Source organism: Phoca vitulina, unplaced genomic scaffold (assembly GCF_004348235.1).
Source record: "Phoca vitulina isolate PV1807 unplaced genomic scaffold, GSC_HSeal_1.0 scaffold73, whole genome shotgun sequence".
Lineage (NCBI taxonomy): Eukaryota > Metazoa > Chordata > Mammalia > Carnivora > Phocidae > Phoca > Phoca vitulina.
The window spans coordinates 89,579-108,273 of record NW_022589776.1 but is presented as its reverse complement, the minus strand read 5'-3'; the positions used below and the strand labels follow the sequence as shown (position 1 = coordinate 108,273).

Here is an 18,695-nt window from a genome sequence, read left to right as displayed (position 1 = left end):
AAGAAAGAAAGAAAGAAAGAAAGAAAGAAAGAAAGAAAGAAAGAAAGAAAGAAACTCCTGATGACTTGACGACTGCTACACCTCAGCCAGGGGCTGCACTGCCACCCTGACAACTTGGCCAAGGCCACTTTGGATGCCATTTCCAAGACCTACAGCTGTCTCACCCCTGACCTTTGGAAAGAGACTGTGTTCACCAAGTCTCCCCATCAGGGATTCACTGACCGTCTTGTAAAGACCCACACCAAGCTCCTGCTATGGCCACCACACAGTTTTATACAAGAAAAGTAAAGTGAATTAAAGCTTGTTTAAGGGACGCCTGGGTGGCTCAGTCAGTTAAGCATCTGCCTTCAGCTCAGGTCATGATCTGGGGTCCTGGGATCGAGCCCTACGTCGGGCTCCCTGCTCGGTGGGGAGCCTGCTTCTCCCTCTTCCGTGCTTTCTCACTCTCTCTGGCAAATAAATATATAAAATCTTAAAAAAAAAAAAAAAAAAAAGACTGAAACCAAGCAAGACCTTGAAGATGCAGCGAAGTTGAACATCTGTTTAACTCAGCGGTATTCAGCTCCCTGTGATCTCCCAGAAGTCAGGCTGAGAAAATGACAATGCACTGTCACTGCAGATGGTATGACAAGCACTCTGAGCAGACAAATACATTGGCACATGGAGAGAAAGCAAATCCTTACCCAGAAAGAGGCCCCAAAACTCAAGACTGGAATGTCCTGAGCTTCTGAAACAATTTAAATGCCCAACAATGAGAATATTTAAATATATGTTAGTGTAAGTGTAATAAGGAATATAAGGAAGCTACTAAAAATATGCTTTCAAAGAGCCTTCAATGACATGGGAAATTCTCATAAAATCAGATACAAAAATTACATATACAGAAGGATCCCAATTATGTAGAAAAGTAAATTCATAGGGGAAAAAAAGGAAGTCTGCCTAAATGTCAACAGTATCCTTGGGTACCAGGATCACGGGTGAATGTTTTCTTTCTTATATATTTCCATGTTTTTGAAACTAAAATATAAAGTCATATGCTTAAAAAATTGAATCATACAACCCAAAATTAAGAGTCTATAATACAACGGGCCTATATTCTTCAAAAATATCAATGTCATGAAAGAAAAGGAAAGGCTAGTAAATTGATTGTTTTATTTTTTTTATTATTTTTTTAAATAGTTATTTATTCTGCCTGTGTATTTTGAATAGAACACCTAGTTGATAATTCATGGAAGAAATTTTTGGTAATCATTTTCTTATAATACAAGTGCTACATGCTCATTTGGATAAAAAATTTTTAAATATAGTACATCATTAGTTTTTGATGTAGTGTTCAAAAAAAAAAAGAAAAGGAAAGCTATGGAAGAGCTTGCTTATGAAGTGATTATGCTGGGAGGGCTCTGAGGGCAAGGCCCATGTCTGTCTGGTTTGCTGCTGCACCCTCCAATGTCTGTTACATTTCATGACACATAACACGTGTGCAATAAATATTTATCAAATTTTTAAAAAATGTTTTTAATATAAATAAATTAAAAAATCAACTCCAATTCCATCACCCAACAATGTCTTAATATTTTATCTTCGACCTTCCAGACATTTTTACCCATATATTTTTCATAACAACACTGTCACACTCTACATAGTTTTAGAACTTCTTTGTCCACTTAACAGTACAATATTATTCTTTAGTAATAAAAAACCTGCCCACAGTAGAAGCTAAATGCCCACTGGAGGCATCTCTTCCTACAATCATTGAACAAGCACGTTCAATCAACTACACAATAGCTGGGTAGGCCACAAACAATGAGGACTTATTTTTCAGGATAAAAATTACAGCATATAGTATGGCAAAGCATTTTTTCTTCTGATTTGTGATTTTTGTAAATAAGAAATCTTGTAAAAGTATAAGACTAACTCACTATATAACTGCTATTTAATAAATTGTGCTTATAGAGAAAAATATTGTCTCATTCAAGACACGTGGTTACTATACATTAAGCATTTGTTGTTAATGTCAACGTTCTTGAATAAAGGCAAATTTTATGTCCTTAATTAATTCATTTTATATATGAATAAAAATCATGGAATGCTTAACTTGCTCAACAGAACAGACCACAGAAAATTTTCCTGGGGATTCAAAACAAAAAATAAAAAACTAAAACACAACTAACCTAACCAAAGTATATACAGATCTAGGATCACAGATGTTAAATCTAAAAGGGGACTTAAAAGGGCACCTGAGTGGCTCAGTTGGTTAAGCGTCCGACTCTTGATCTCAGCTCAGGTCAGGATCTCAGGGTGGTGAGATGAGCCTGGTGTTAGGGCCTCCACGTTGATCATGGAGGCTGCTGAAGATTCTCTCTCTCCCTCCTCCCATTCTCTCTGCCCCTCCCCCTCTGGTAGGGCACGCGCGTGCTCTCTCTCTCAAATAAATAAATAGGGACTTAAAGATTATCTGATCCCTCCCTTCATCTTGAAATAAGGAAACTAAACACAAAAAAGGTCTAATGATCTGAGTCATGGTTAGTTAATTTACTCAACAAATATTTATTAAAAAATCTACTAGGTGCCGGGTCCCATGCTCAGCTGTGTATATACAAGGTTTAGCAGGACAGATATTATCTCCAACTGCACAGAACATACAGGCATCTTGCTGACAGGCAGTTAGTCTCCTGTTTTTATGGCTGGATCTTCTGATTGTTATTCCAATGCAGTTTCCCCTTTCATTCATTTGTCCCAATATTCAGTACCCACTACGTGCCAGGCTGTTGTAGGTTCTGAGGACAGTGAACACGGCAAAGCACTTACCCTCATGCAGCTTGCATTCTAATAAGGTTCAGAGACAGACACATAAACAAAAATAAATCAGATCATGATAAGTGCTATGAGAATATTTAAGGATGATTAACAAAACAGACAGTCCCAGGGAAGAGGGAATGCACCTTTAGCAAAGGCAATCAGAGAAGTACCCTCTAGTTCCAGAGATGAAAGTAATATAGTAGTTACATTTATAGCAATTAGGTCTACAAATCTTTCTCCTCATTTATAAAGAAGATATTCAACAGATAGCCTCAGAAGTCAGGACATTTAACAGTAAGGCCTGTTCATTTCAAATGTTTCATTTTATCATAGTTTATTCTGCTTTCTGACTTTGGGCTAGGCCAGTTGTCCTGACAGTATGCACCATGGAAAGGAAAATTCACTTCATAGAATATTCAAGAGTATGCTATTTAACCATTACAGACTCTTTAATTTATTGTTTACTCAACCAATGTTGCTTATGCTCCATTTGCTCTACTTAATGTTCTTTATGCCAAAAAAATAATCTCAATTAAATGCACTAGCATAATTACCAGTGGGAAAAGTTTTAATTTCAAAAGATAGCCAAGTTCTAAAGAGAAGACATATGGAATTTAAACTATAAATACACATAGATACCTGAATTATTCCAGCTGGCACATCTGACAATATAATTAATGATTACTAGATGTTCTTCTGCAGACTTAGGTAATAAAAACAAAAAATCTATTTTAAAAATCTACATGGAGACCTAAATGCAACATACATGGTCTATATCTGAAAATTGTTTCCTTCATTTCATCAGTCGAATTCTAAATTTATTTTCTAGCAATCACATGGAATAACAAAAGAGCATTTGTAGTTCAACCCAACAATTGCACTACTGGGTATTTATCCCAAAGATACAAATGTAGTGATCTGAAGGGGCACATACACCCCAATGTTTATAGCAGCAATGTCCACAATAGCCAAACTATGGGAAGGGCCCAGAGGTCCATCAACAGATGAATGGATAAAGAAGATGTGGTAATATATATATACAATGGAATATTAGCAGCCATAAAAAAAATGAAATCTTGGGTATTATGTTAAGTGAAACAAGGTATTATGTTAAGTGAAACAAGTCAGTCAGAAAAAGACAATTATCATGTAATCTCACTGATATGTGGAATTTAAGAAACAACACAGAGGTTCATACGGGAAGAGAGAAAAAATAAAACAAGACGAAACCAGAGACAGAGACAGACCACAAGAGACTCTCAATCATAGGAAGCAAACTGAGGGTTGCTGGAGGGGAGGGGAGTTGAGGGATGCGGTAACTGGGTAATGGGCAATAAGGAGGGCACAAGATGTAATGAGCACTGGGTATTATATAAGACTGATGAATCACAGACTTCTACCTCTGAAACCAATAATACATTATATGTTAATTGAATTTAAATTTTAAAAATCTTAAAAAATAATAATAAGAGCATTTCTAGTAGATAGAGCAACGGCTAGCTCAACTTCTGTTCTGCATCTCTTTATTTGCCTTCCTATACTGCAGAGACTAGAATGCTAAAAAACAAACAATAAAACTTCATTTCCCAGACTCCCTTAGTAACTAGCATTCTCCATGCATTTCAGTTTTCACTATTAGACGTACTTCTGTACAACCTGAATTCAGAGTCAAATTAAATGGGAGAGAAGCAGTACTCAAGGTGTTTTGCTGGTGTAGGTCTAGCAGGCAACAGAAAGCTTTGAAGCTAATAGTGCTGACAACAGTCTGATCATGAATCAGAGCTAAAGTAGAATATTCCAGAACACAACAGTTGCTTCAAGACTCCTGGAAGTGGTGAAAGCAGCAGTGGACATACAGATTTCCTAAGATTCCAGTTTCCTAAACTAACTACAGTAGTAGTTTCCTTGATGGCCAGTAACGCAGTGTCATTCTGAAGCCATTCCTTGAGGGTCAGCCTGGAGTCTAATCCTCCAGCCCTTCCAATGATTAGCAAGCACCTAATTCCTTACGTTAATTTTTTCTTCTTAAATAGCTAGAGTGGTTTAGATCATCTGCAACCACACCCTTGAGTGATACAGTAGTAAGACAATTACATGGAAACATAAACTATCTGAACACTTTCATGTTTTCAAATATTCAAAGTAATCTAAAGTGGTCTGGACTCTCAATGGATACCACTGATTGAGGTACATCATATAATTCTTCATTTTTTTTTCTGAGCAGTAACAAAGAGAAGCCTGGATTTTAAAAACACAGCTACTCTGGGACAGCTGGGTGGCTCAGTCAGTTGAGCATCCAACTCTTGATTTCTGCTCAGCTCATGATCTCAGGGTTGTGAGATGGAGCCCCACATTGGGCTCTGAGCTCAGTGGAGAGTCCGCTTGGGATTCTCTCCCTTTCCCTCTGCCCCTCCCCAGCTTGTGTACATGCCCTTTCTCTCTAAAATAAATAAATATTTAAAAATAAATAAATTAAATAAAAACACAGCTACTCAACTCATTATTTTTCATTTGAACTCATTATGATTTGATATTTGAAAATTATACTAAACAAAAAACATTCTCTTTCCAACCCTTGCTACTTTGAACAACTAAATCAGTACCTTTCATATGGTGGATGGCGAGTATATGTAAGCAACTGAGTATGGGTGGAATGATATAGATGATTCAAACTAATGGATAAGCCAAAAGTACATTTGTTTTGATTTCGGGGCAACAGATTGAATTATGAAAATGTCATATATAAAATTAAATGCATTATCATAAAATCCATTAACTTTATTGTAAAACTACACACTCTGACAGAAAATATAGGGGAGGCTCCATGTTAAAATTTTAGGAAATTTCTATAAAGGCTGGAATAGTATAATAATTCCCCAGAGTGACAGAGAAACCAATCAGATAGATAATTTCCTCAGCATATTTGTTTTTTAATATATTTATGGTTTTTCCATTTTAAAAAAAAGAAAAACTGAACTAAAGGTCAGAAATCTATTCACTGAGGTAGATAGAATCTACTTGATAAAAGGTCCCTCTAGGACTCAAAAGAATACTCTTATTTCCTAAGGGTATTAATGACATACCTTTTCATACAAAAATATGATGTAAAAGAAATAAAGTCATGGCCACCTGACTTTCCCCTGAATAATGAATAGTATGGCCTGGGTTCCCATCTATAAAGAAAAGTAATGTAATAAATTGAGGCTTACTTTTATCTCTGTCACTTAATACAAGTCTGTTCTCCAGTTCATGGGAAAAATAGAAGTGGTTCAGCAGATCCTTCTACCCGGAGCATGTCTACTATAGGAAAGAAGTCAGCCTCAGCTGCAAGCCTTTTTCATGAATAAATTCCCACAGTCCTATCAATTTACAGATTCAAGTTTTTCCCAACTTCCCAAAAAAAATAAAATAAAATAAAGGAATTTAAAAATAATGTTTCCTGATTACTCAGTTTGTGAAAAATGTGTTACTAGTTGTGGAAAGATACAACAGAATAGAAAACAAGGTCCCTATCCCCAAGGAAGTATGAGATTTTTTCAATCTATGTAAAAAACAAAACAAAAAAAAATTATTAAAGCCTCTGGAAACTGCTAGTGATCCTTATTTGGGGGAGTTCTTGGGCATCTTTTCTTTAGTACCTGCCCCTTCATTCTTCTCAATAATTCCATGTGGCATATGGAAAATTTTACTTTTTTTAAGATTATATTTATTTATTTGAGAGAGAGAACACAAGCCTGAGCAGGGGGAGGAGGATGGGCAAAGAGAGAGGGAGAAGGAGACTCCCCACTGAGCAGGGAGCCTGATGTGATGCCAATGCCGGGTGATGCTGACGCGAGGCTCGTTCCTGGGACCCTGACATCATGACCTGAGCCGAAGTCAGAAGCTTACCCAAATGAGCCAACCAGGCACCCCGAAAATTTACTTTATTTTTAAATTCTCTTAGAATCTCATTAGTCAGCTAAAGATGGCATGATATGTCACAATGACTACATGGAGAATCACTGTCCCCAGTGCTATGGAAAAGCTAAACGAGTGAATGAAACAATACAGCTTAGCAAGTGTGGATCCTCACTAAAGAACATCCACTCTCACGCCTGTTCATAATCAGACACCCCGCCTAAAATTTAACCATGATTCGAACCTTGCAGATATGAATGAGGCAATTCACTTCTTGTGAATTTGAATTCTTCAGTGCAGTAGCTAAAGGTCAAGAAATTGGGTTAATGAGAACATGACACTGGGGTGGCGATGGAGCAAGGGGAGTGGAGAAAATCAAAGGCAGAGACTATTTATTCTCCACTGCAAGTGGGAAAATCATGGAATAATGTCTTTAGGCAATATAACCCTGTTGGTGATTTTTTTTTAAGGAACTTGATTGTTTAGCTTATGGATTATCTGTGTCCTTTAGTGCTTCTTTTTGCTTTTAGTGTCATCTCTTAACTATTTCACTGGTGATTAGCACCTCTACAGAGGATGTAAATGGAAAGGAGATTGAAGTGAATGAAACTCAAAGGTAGCCCTTGAGTTTATATCTCACTACTAGGCAATAAGTTCAGGAAAAAAGATTTATTGTAAAGAAAAGACTAAAGTGAGTGGAATCTTCACCTCAGCTAAATTCAACTTATAACAAGCAGATTTACAAAACACTTGAAGGGTTAATTATAATTCTTTGCGGGACGCCTCTGTGGCTCAGTCGGTTAAGCGTCTGCCTTCGGCTCAGGTCATGATCCCAGGGTCCTGGGATCGAGTGCCGCATCGGGCTCCCTGCTCCGCGGGGAACCTGCTTCTCCCTCTGCCTCTGTCTCTCTCTCTGTCTCTCATGAATAAATAAATAAAATCTTTAAAAAAAAAAAAATTATAATTCTTTGCTTTGTAACAGTCTCTCTTTTTTAAAAATTATCCCACTTATTATTATGTTTAATAGACATAAAATTCTTGGGTTCAAAATAATGCTTTAGCTTACCAAAATGTGTTTTACATATGGTTTCAAGAATACACCTAAAGCAGGGGCACCTGGGTGGCTCAGTCAGTTAAGTGTCCGACTTGATCTCACCTCAGGAGTTGATCTCAAAGATCGTGAGTTCAAGGCAACAAGGAGCCCACTTAAAAAAAAAAAATACACCAAAAGAAAGCTTACTTGCATTATGGGGGATGGTTGAGTGGCTAAAATTATGGTTGTTTTAATTTATTTCCATGGTTTCAGGGCCTATGCAGAAGTCAAACAAAGTTCTATGATTTAGGTTTTCAATATTGACTTTTTCCAATTTCATACTAGACTCTTCTTTGTATCACTAAAATCTATAAATGGAAAAAAATGTGGGTCCCCAGATGGAAAAAGAAAATCTTATTTTCCATAACCATAAAATAGAAAACAAGTGTTACACATGTTCAGATTCCTAATAAGCCAGAATTAGACAGATATTTCAACCTGGAACAACATTAATTTTCCAAATGAAGTCCTTGAAAAGATAAAAGGAAATGCCCCAAACAACAAAAATACTTCAATATAAAGCCACAAGTAGTCCTGTGTGGAATTACCACTACAAAATCTTAATAATACTCCTTCATCCAGAAACATGATACTTTAGTAACAACTGTGACACAAAGAAAGGTTTTGTGTTTTGTTTGTTTTGTTTTTGGCTCTTTCTAGATTACAGTCAACAAATTCCATTTATTCAACAAAGATTTGATGTGCAACGTGTTTGCTATGAGAGTTACAAAGATGATCTTGCTCCCAAGGAACTTAAGCCTGGAAGAAGAAAAAGCATTAACGGGAATAACCACAAAGCCACACAGTTTGCATACAAACCCAAGGAAGGGCCCAGGGGCTAAATTAGTCAAAAGAGAAAAGATGCGATGTGGCTGGGGTTCTCAAGGAGAACTTCACACAAGGTGGCATTTGAACACCAAAAAAGACAGAAATGGTATGCCAGATTTAGATAAGGACTGATAAGGAGGAAAAGGAAGGAAGAAGGAAAGAAGGAAGAATAAGAGGATAAGGCAGGGCAAACTGTCCTTTTTTTTTTTTTTTAAAGATTTTATTATTTATTTATTTGAGAGAGAGAGAATGAGAGACAGAGAGCATGAGAGGGAGGAGGGTCAGAGGGAGAAGCAGACTCCCTGCCGAGCAGGGAGCCCGATGCGGGACTCGATCCAGGGACTCCAGGATCATGACCTGAGCCGAAGGCAGTTGCTTAACCAACTGAGCCACCCAGGCGCCCTGTCCTTTTTTTTATTTTATTTTTGATTTGGAAAATTTCGAGCTTACATAAAAGTAGAGAGAAGGGTGTAATAAATCTACATGTATCTATATTCCACTGCCATAATTATCAACCCATAGGCAATCTTGTTTCATCTCTCTTCTCACCCACTCCACGTCTCTCTCTCCTACTAGATTATTTTGAAGCAAATTCCAGATAGTATATTATCAGTAAAGATTTAAGTATGTCCCTTTAAAGGTTAGGGCTCTTTTTTTAAACTTACTGTGGTATTTATTTTTATATTAACTTAACACACACTGTCCTAAGTGCTTTACAAATACCAACTCATTTTATCCTCAAAACAACCCTAGAGGGTAGTTATTATATTATTCTTACCATTTCACAGGTGAGGAAACTAAAGACCAGAAGGTTAAGTAACTTGCCCAAAATTGCCTAGCTCGTAGTAAGTGGCAAAACAGGATTTGAACCCAGGTGTTCAGGCTTAGCTCAATGGTCTTAAACACTATACTACATTATCCTGCCAGTAAATATTTGGTTTACTCCTTCAGTGTCCAAACATAACTTATTCAAGTGTCAGTTTTCCATCCTATGTTTCAACTTGTCTTCAAAAAAGAGACACTGTTAGTCCTTCAACCACAAAGGAAAGGTACAATTGCACACATTCCAATGGAATAACATTGGCTTTTCTAGTAGCCTTCATACATGCAATTCAAAGTAATCATGAACTCTAGAAGTTCTGAATAAATGCACGTACTCTGGGCTCACAAATCACACATGTGCATTTGACAAATCATGAACTATGTGAATGTCATATTTTGATGATAAAAACAGAGTCCTCACATTATTTTCAAAAATACAATTTCAGGGCACCTGGCTGGCTCGATCAGAAGAGCATGCAACTCTTGATCTCAGGGTCGTGAGTTTGAGCCCCTCAGTGGGTGTAGAAATTACTTAAATAAATAAACTTAAAAAAAAAAACACTCCAATTTTATCAACTAGGCACTGCATACCTTCTGACTGTAACGTCCAAACAGAAGAACTCTCATAGATACCACTGAAACACTGAATTATTTTGTCCTGCACAAACACCACAATTATTTAATTTTAAGTAATCTTTAATTATGAAAACTACTTGTTTACCCAATTCTTTCAAATAATTATGAAATTAACCAAATTAACTTAATCACTAAAATATGCTTATGTGTGTATATATAGATATCTATACGTGATATATACACGTATTAATGGCATCCAATTTTAATATCTGAAAATTTAGATATCTGAAAAATACTCGTGTTTGTATATATGTGTATGGATTTGACATCCAACTTTAAAATATAGAAAAACTACCATCTCTGATTAGGAATTGAAAAAGCTGCCTTTCGGGGCACCTGGGTGGCTCAGTCAGTTAAGTGTCTGCCTTCAGCTACGGTCAAGATCCCAGGTCCTGGGATAGAGCCCCACCAATGCTGGGAGACTGCTTCTTCCTCTCCCTCTGCCCCTCTCCCACCCCTGCTCACTCGCTCACTCTCTCTCTCTCAAATAAATAAAATCCTAAAAAAAAAAAAAAGCTGGGTTTATATTACAGTAAGTTTTCAAATGAGTTCCAGGAAAAGAATTATCTACCATTTACTAAATAATGTACTTCAATAGACACTTTACCTGTGGCAAGAGGCCATCTCACATTCCTAGCCTACAGCCAAGTTACTCTTGGAAAATACAAACGTTCTTATTTTTGAAAACACTCATGGTTATAATATCACATAATGAGAGACTCAACATAAATGTGTCTCTGGTTTGGATTAGAGCTACATCCATTAGGAAGTAAAGGAAATAGTGCCTAAGGAAAGATTTGATAATACCATTAGAAATGCTTATTTTATTGACATTGAAAGAAAAGATAAAAGAACATCATTTGCTTACATTCTGGAGAAAGGAAAAGAAAAAGCGTATAACTTTCCACATATTTTAAGCCTCACAATGAAGAATATCAGGCATTTTCACAGCTTCTAGAGCATAACAGCTGTTCTTTAGAACAAAGGGGGTACTGAATACTTCCTTAAGAGATATCTGTTTCTCACCCCCAAAAGCCACCTGTCCTTTGAGACAAATTTCTCCCAATTTAAGTAATTTATCTTGTCAGTTGAAATGCCAACTCCTAACTAGGAAGGAGAGACACAATGTGACAACATTAATCTCCCAGTCTGTGCCTCTTCCCCCTGAACAGTCCTGATCCTCCTTGACCTGCTTTCCCTTTCTTTTGGTCCAAAACCCTAATCATCCTGTACCCTGCCATATAATTTCCTTATTTATTATGTCCATTGTTTATCAAACTCCCCAGTTAGAATATGAGTTCCTGGAGGACAAGAATCTTTGATTTATGGGCTTTGTTGTCTATCTCTTAAAATAATGCCTGACACATAGTAGGTGTTCAATAAATATCTATTGAATTTGGGGTTTTAAAGTAATACTTTGGGGCACCTGGGTGGTTCAGTCATTAAGCGTCTGCCTTCGGCTCAGGTCATGATCTCAGGGTCCTGGGATCAAGCCCTACATCGGGCTCCTTGCTCAGCGGGGAGCCTGCTTCTCCCTCTCCCTGTTGCTCCCTCTGCTTGTGTTCCCTCTCTCGCTGTGTCTCTCTCTCTCAAATAAATAAATAAAATCTTTAAAAAAAATAAAATAAAGTAATACTTTATATACTTTATAGCAAACATTAATGAAGATGGAGCACCTACCACAGGCCAGACACCATGCTGTGTCCTTCATGACCATTTAAAAAAAATCACAACAGCCCCGATAAATAAGTAATATTTTACTTATGAGAAATGTGTCACCTACAGAGATTAGGTAACTTCACAGCCAGTGAAGCTTATTCAAGATTTCTTCATCTTAATGTATGATTTGACTTGATTTTTTAAAGGACACATTAGATCTTCAAATATTCAAACCTATCCAATACTACAATAATAAAATGTGAGTTAACAAAGCTGATCAAGTATCTTCACAAATTATGTCAAATAGAAAATTCAGACCCTAGGAGTAATTATGGAATGATTTTGCTCCTCCTTGCTATAATTATACTACTCCCTTGATCTTAATAATGGCAAAAGAATAATAATTTCCATAATATTTTACAGTTCATAATATGCTTTTACAAATATTATCAAATTTGACGCAAACTATAAAAAAATCTATAATCTTGTTCTTCAACTGATTCCAAAGAGAGAAAAAAAAAAACACCCTGCCCAAATTAGACCTGAATGAGACACAGATATTCAGAAAAAGACCTCCTGAATGGCGAGTTCTGTAATTTCCAGAGCAGATAATAGCTTTCCGAATTTTCTCTTTCCTATCAAAAGGGACTAGGAGAAAAGCAACATGGTTCTACAAACTCAGAGCACAACTTGGCCTGGCCAGAATGCCAAAAGTGGAGGGAGCTGTCCTCTTAGTCCCCAGTACTCTCAACTTCACTTTTCCTAGAAAATGCTAATGGAAAATAAACAGAAACAATCTCCAACTAGGAATCATTCATTCGTAAAGTATTTTGACAATATTTAAGATCCAACATTCACTGAGTGGTTACTCCATGCTCAGCACTATGGGAGATCCAGTTAAGTATAAGACATAGTTCCTACCACGAGAGACAATGGACTCTGAAAAACAAACTGAGTGTTCTAGAGGGGAGGGGGGAGGGAGGATGGGTTAGCCTGGTGATGGGTATTAAAGAGGGCACGTTCTGCATGGAGCACTGGGTGTTATACGCAAATAATGAATCATGGAACACTACATCAAAAACTAATGATGTAATGTATGGTGATTAACATAACATAATTAAAAAAAAAAAAAGACATAGTTCCTATCCTCAAAAACTAGCTGGAAAAGCCAGATACAAAGATGTAAAGATAAACAATGGAAAAGAGAACTGCAAAAACAAAAAAATCTAGAAACTGGGAGATAGCAAAGAAGCATTATCATCTCAAATACTTGGCATTTGGTAATTCATTGCAAAGTCTGTATTAGTAATACTTTTTCAAATTCAACTTTCTGTTACAAAGCAGTACACTTTTTTTTTTTAATTTTATTTTATTATGTTATGTTAGTCACCATTCATTACATCATTAGTTTTTGATGTAGTGTTCCATGATTCATTGTTTGCATATAATACCCAGTGCTCCATTCAATACCTGCCCTCCTTAATACCCATCACTGGGCTAACCCATCTCTCCACCAACCGCCCCTCTAGAACCCTCCGTTTGTTTCTCAGAGTCCATAGTCTCTCATGGTTCATCTCCCCCTCCGATTTCCCCCCCTTCATGTTTCCCTTCCTACTATCTTCTTTTTTTTTAAACATATATTATATTACTTGTTTCAGAGGTACAGATCTGTGATTCAACAGTCTTGCACAATTCACAGTGCTCACCATAGCACATACCCTCCCCAATGTCTATCACCCAGCCACCCCATGCCTCCCACCCCCCACCACTCCAGCAACCCTCAGTTTGTTTCCTGAGATTAAGAATTCCTCATATCAGTGAGGTCATATGATACATGTCTTTCTCTGACTGACTTATTTCGCTCAGCATAATACCCTCTAGTTCCATCCACGTCATTGCAAATGGCAAGATTTCGGATTTTTTGATGGCTGCATAATATTCCATTGTATATATATACCACATCTTCTTTATCCATTCATCTGTTGATGGACATCTAGGCTCTTTCCATAATTTGGCTATTGTGGACATAAAGCAGTGCACTCTTAAAATCCTGTTAAAATTATACTTACTCTTGGGCCACCTGGGTAGCTCAGGTGGTTGAGTGTCCAACTCTTGATTTCGGCTCAGGTCATGATCTCCAGGTCACGGGATCGAGTCCTACGGCCTCCACACACAGTAGGGAGTCTCCCTGAGATTCTCTTTCTCTTTCTCTCTCTCTCTCTCCCCTTCTCCCTCTCCCTCTGTCCCTCTCCCCACTCATGCTTTCTCTTTCTCACTCTCTCTCCCTCTAAAATAAATAGACAAATCTTAAAAAATATATACTATATACTTATTCTTTAAGACCTAACTCAAAAGTGACAATCTCTGTCATTTTCTCTGCCCTTCCCTCAATGCTCCCAGGTTTTGTCATCTCTCAAATTTTCTACACACCATTTATTAGGGAATTACACTTTAAATGTTCTCTTTGGCAGGTAAAAACAATTAAAGGAACAACCAAATATCTAAACAAAAAAAGGAAATTAGGATATATAAATTACATAGGTCACTGATACAGCAACAGAGCAGTGGTTATCAAGAGTTACTTAGAAATCCGTGTGGGTGTTTCACAGTGATTGTACAACTAGAAATGTTAAACATCCTGAATTCTTGGAAGAGTCTTCACTGAACAACTATCCTGCATCCTGCATGATTTCCCAATCTTTTGCTACACATTCATGTAGGTGAAATTATCTGAGCTGGAGCCTAATTCTGTTTTATATTTTAACAAGGATTTAGGCAATACACTGAATTTTCAGGGAATGAAACTACCATGTGAATTAAGAAAAGACTGTTGTTCAGCATTTTGGAAAACCAGGTCCCTGACAGCAATGTATCCACCTGTTCTTGTAGCTCTAGACACTGACATAGAGTGGTGAGTAAATACATGGTTATGTATTGTGTCGCTCCATTTCTCAACAATGTATACTGGTTCCTCCCTGATCTCCCTCCACTCCAAATGGCCCTCTCTGCCCCATCACTTCTGACAATGTCCAATGCAATTTTTTTAATTCTAGCATTTGAGGTCATTTAGAATCTTCCCTCCTTAGTGCATACTCAACATTGTGACTAAGCTATTCCCTATAAATGCCAGACTTTTTCGTGTTTTCAAGTGTTTATTCATGCCATTTCTCCTCCAGATACACCTTCCACCTTTCCCTGTCTTCCCAAATCCCATCATCCTCCAGGGCTCACCTAAGGGATCCTTCTCTGATAAACTGCCTAGATATTATCTTTCAATATGGTCTATTTCTCCTTAAATTGCCCATTACAAGACAGACTGTTTTGCTATTTGATTGTATTCAATTTAGCATTTTATTTTACAGCCTTATGCTGTTTTCTCATTGTTTCATGTCTTATCTTTCCCCAGGAGAATATAATTTTGAGTGCAGGAACCCTTCTACACCTCTTTTTGATACCTAATCTATTTTGCTAAGTGATTGGAATAGCGTACGTGTTCAACAGAAACCTATTTAACTGAAGATCAACTTCACTTTTTATCTCAGGAAATTGGGGTAAACCTTTTGCAGAACACTGAACAATGTATAAGAGACTTCAAAGGCTTACAAGTCCCAAATGAGTAAAAGATGGCCTGATCATCAGCTGGTTCACAATGAAAAAATAAACACATTAGTTTTCAATTGGTCCCACCCAAAATTTGTCTTCTTAATGAGGATATAGTGAGAATCCATAGAAATTATATACGTTATCAATTTTACTTTATATCAGTAAGGAATACAAGGGGCAATTTATATCAGATAGCATTTCTTAATATTTTTACAATAATGGAAAACATAATAGTAGGACACGAGTATTTAAACAGGTCCTGAGACAAGCCAATTGAACCCTGGTTGCAAGGCTTGTTCTTCAATGGGCATTTATATCTTGCTAGGCACTATATCAGCACTTCCAGTAGCTTCCACCAATGGTGCCTAATTATGGCTTTACAACCCAAATTACTAGTGAAGAAAACTGAATGTGAGATATGAGCTACTATAATTAAATTACAGAAAACATCAGAACTTCCAGTATTTAAGAATTAACTTGAGGGGCACCTGGGTGGCTCATTCAGTTAAGCTTCTGACTCTTGATTTCGGCTCAGGTCATGATCTCAGCGTTGTGAGATCAAGCCCTGTGCCCAGCTCCATGCTGGGTGTGGAGCCTGTTTAAGATTCTCTCTCTCCCATGAACCATGAGAGACTATGGACTCTGAGAAACAAACAGGGTTTTTGGGGGGGGATGGGTTAGGCCGGTGATGGGTATTAAGGAGGGCACGTACTGCATGGAGCACTGGGTGTTATACGAAAACAATGGATCGTGGATCACCACATCAAAAACCAATGATGTACTGTATGGTGACTAACATAACACAATAAAATTAAAAAAAAAAAAAAAGATTCTCTCTCTCCCTCTCCCTGAGCCCCTCTCCCCTCCCCTCTCCCAGCCATGCCCCCAGCACTCACAGGCGCATGCACAATCTCTCTAAAAAAAAAAAAATTTGTGAGTTCCATGTAAAAGTTATCTATCCCCACTTTTAATTAGTTGAAGGTTTAAACTGAAAGTAACTGGCAATAAGTTGATTTCTGTTTTGACGTATTATGAAATATTTATTGCCTATGAGCATTAGTTTAATTTTTGAACAATAAAAATAAGGCAGAGCAGTAAAATATTTTAGTAGTAATAACCCAGCATCATACCTCACTGAAAACTCATGATTATTAGTCATGACATGAATCCATATGCAATTAAGTAAATGGAAAAAGAAAAATGAATAGCCAGAAATTTCAGGTCAAAAGCTTAAGTTTTTACATGGATACGGATACAGGAAAAACATGATTAGGATCAACTAGAGAAGAGGAATTCTAGAGTAAACCAGCACAATTCAACAGTGAACTACAAATGACAGCTATAACTACGCGCTTCCCTTATGAGGAAATGCCTCTGAATAGACAAACTTGAGCAAGAATGAAAATCGCACACAAAAGATCTCAGGAAACTTGAACTCTGCTAAGATCCTATATGGCCAAGCTATGAGCAAGCAGATGACAGTTCCTCAGGCATGGGGAGGGCAGCACCAAGGGGGAGGGCAAAGGAAATAGCACTTGGATTATGTGCCAGGTGTCTTCACATACCTTAATTCAAAGAGAAAAGTAATAGTTTGTGCCCAAAAGCATTCACAGAATGGTTTTCTCCAAAGACCAAACATATGCTCAGACACACAGCCTTGAGAAAAAAGCACATGCAAGAACAATTAGCCTTGCAACTGTAATTTAAGAAACAGTATAAAGGACACCAAGAAGCTTCTTTTCTTCCTTCTCACATCGCAAATGTTCTATCAGTGAAAGAGAGAAAATAAAAAACAGTTTTTCAATATATTGAGGCTACTCCTTGCTTAATAAAGCAAGCCAGAGTTGCCAAGAAGCCCGGACTTAGAAGACAGGGAATTCTCCTTTCTGCCTGAAAAACTTTCTAAGTTGTGACATCACTAACTCAATTATGCATGTCTGTGAAGATGGCATTAAACAGGTGGATCTGAGCATTTCAAATAGATCTGGCATGAAGCTATTTCTTGCTCAAAAATTTCCGCTCACTCACGCAATGCACAAATTGCAACGTTGAGGTTGAAAACAGGAAAAATCACTTGGCTTAACACCAAGTACTTCAGGGCGTTGCAGTTTCTGCCCCTGGCCTGCACAGACCACAGAGAAGACATGCCCGGAATGCCACAAGCACAACTCGGGACACCACTCGACACCTTCACGAGGGAGGGTAAGTCCCAGGGCACGAACCAAAGAATTACAAAACTGGTTAGTTCTAAGAGATCCTGTCTGTTAGAAAATAACACTACGATCGCTTAAGCAAGAAGCCCCTAAAGAAATGCTTTACCATCGACATTCTTTATAGCAGGAGGAGGATATTGGGTGGAAAAACAGAGATGTCAACCAATGCTTTGAAGAGTAATTCATGAGTTGAACCCAATGTGGACAAGTTTTAGGAATAATTAACCAATTTATTTTATTTACATCTTACAACTTATGCATGCATACAAGTGACATATGACAATAATCTATTTCTAAAGTCTGAGAGCTTTTCCAGTAAGTACAAAACAAAAATTCTAAGTGATAAGAAAGCGTTGTGTTTAATTAACAGTGGTTTTCTTTTTCTTTGTTAGCTATATATAAAATAATTGGTGCATCTTAAAATTATGATATCTTTGATGGATAAAATATGGTAGGCTATGGTAAATACAGATATATAAACATGCATTTATGATATATGACCACTGATGTAAACTCCACAAATACCAAATACTAGAATGATAGGGATTCCCTTTGACACTCAAGCATGTAAACTTGGGGTCTGTTAATAATTTTTAAAGTAGATTATAAACATGAAGTATACACCATTCCAAGAAGACATTAGGTTTAAATAAAAGTAGGTTCAAAGGAAATGCAGAAAAATTTATGTGACAATACCATAAATATAAGAAAAATACTTTGGTTGCATCTAACCTTAGTTTAGGTAACATCTGAAAGGAAAATCATATGCCCTGCATCTGTCTCCCCATGACACATTACTTGGGTACCTATTAGCAAAAGAATCATGGACTGGATAAACCCCAATGTTACCTATCAGAGCCTAGTACAGATGTGACTTTTACGTTCCAAATATTTTAGGTTCAGAGCATGAACAGCCACATTAAAATACAGGTTTTTTAGCGAAATAAAGTAATCATAATAGGGACAGGGAAAGGCGTATTCAACCACTTAAGCAGTAACCATTTCCACAAGACTAGACAGAACTATACCAAATTTCTAAAGCCATCACCTCTCACATAGAAGTTTGCTTCAAATCTGTTCCAAGCCTGATCTTCAGCCCACTTATCCTTTGGGGAGGTCTGCACTCGAAGGTCTTGACTCCTATC

General features: G+C 37.3%; 1 protein-coding gene and 1 pseudogene across 8 annotated transcripts in view; one reads left to right on the top strand and one right to left on the bottom strand.

Annotated features, from left to right (window-relative positions):
* Positions 1 to 288, top strand: part of LOC116625083 — a 1,140-nt pseudogene extending 852 nt beyond the window's left edge.
* The window catches only part of DNM3 (dynamin 3), a 543,403-nt gene that overhangs the window by 502,010 nt on the left and 22,698 nt on the right, over positions 1 to 18,695 (bottom strand). The gene's annotated exons all lie outside the window — the stretch shown is intronic.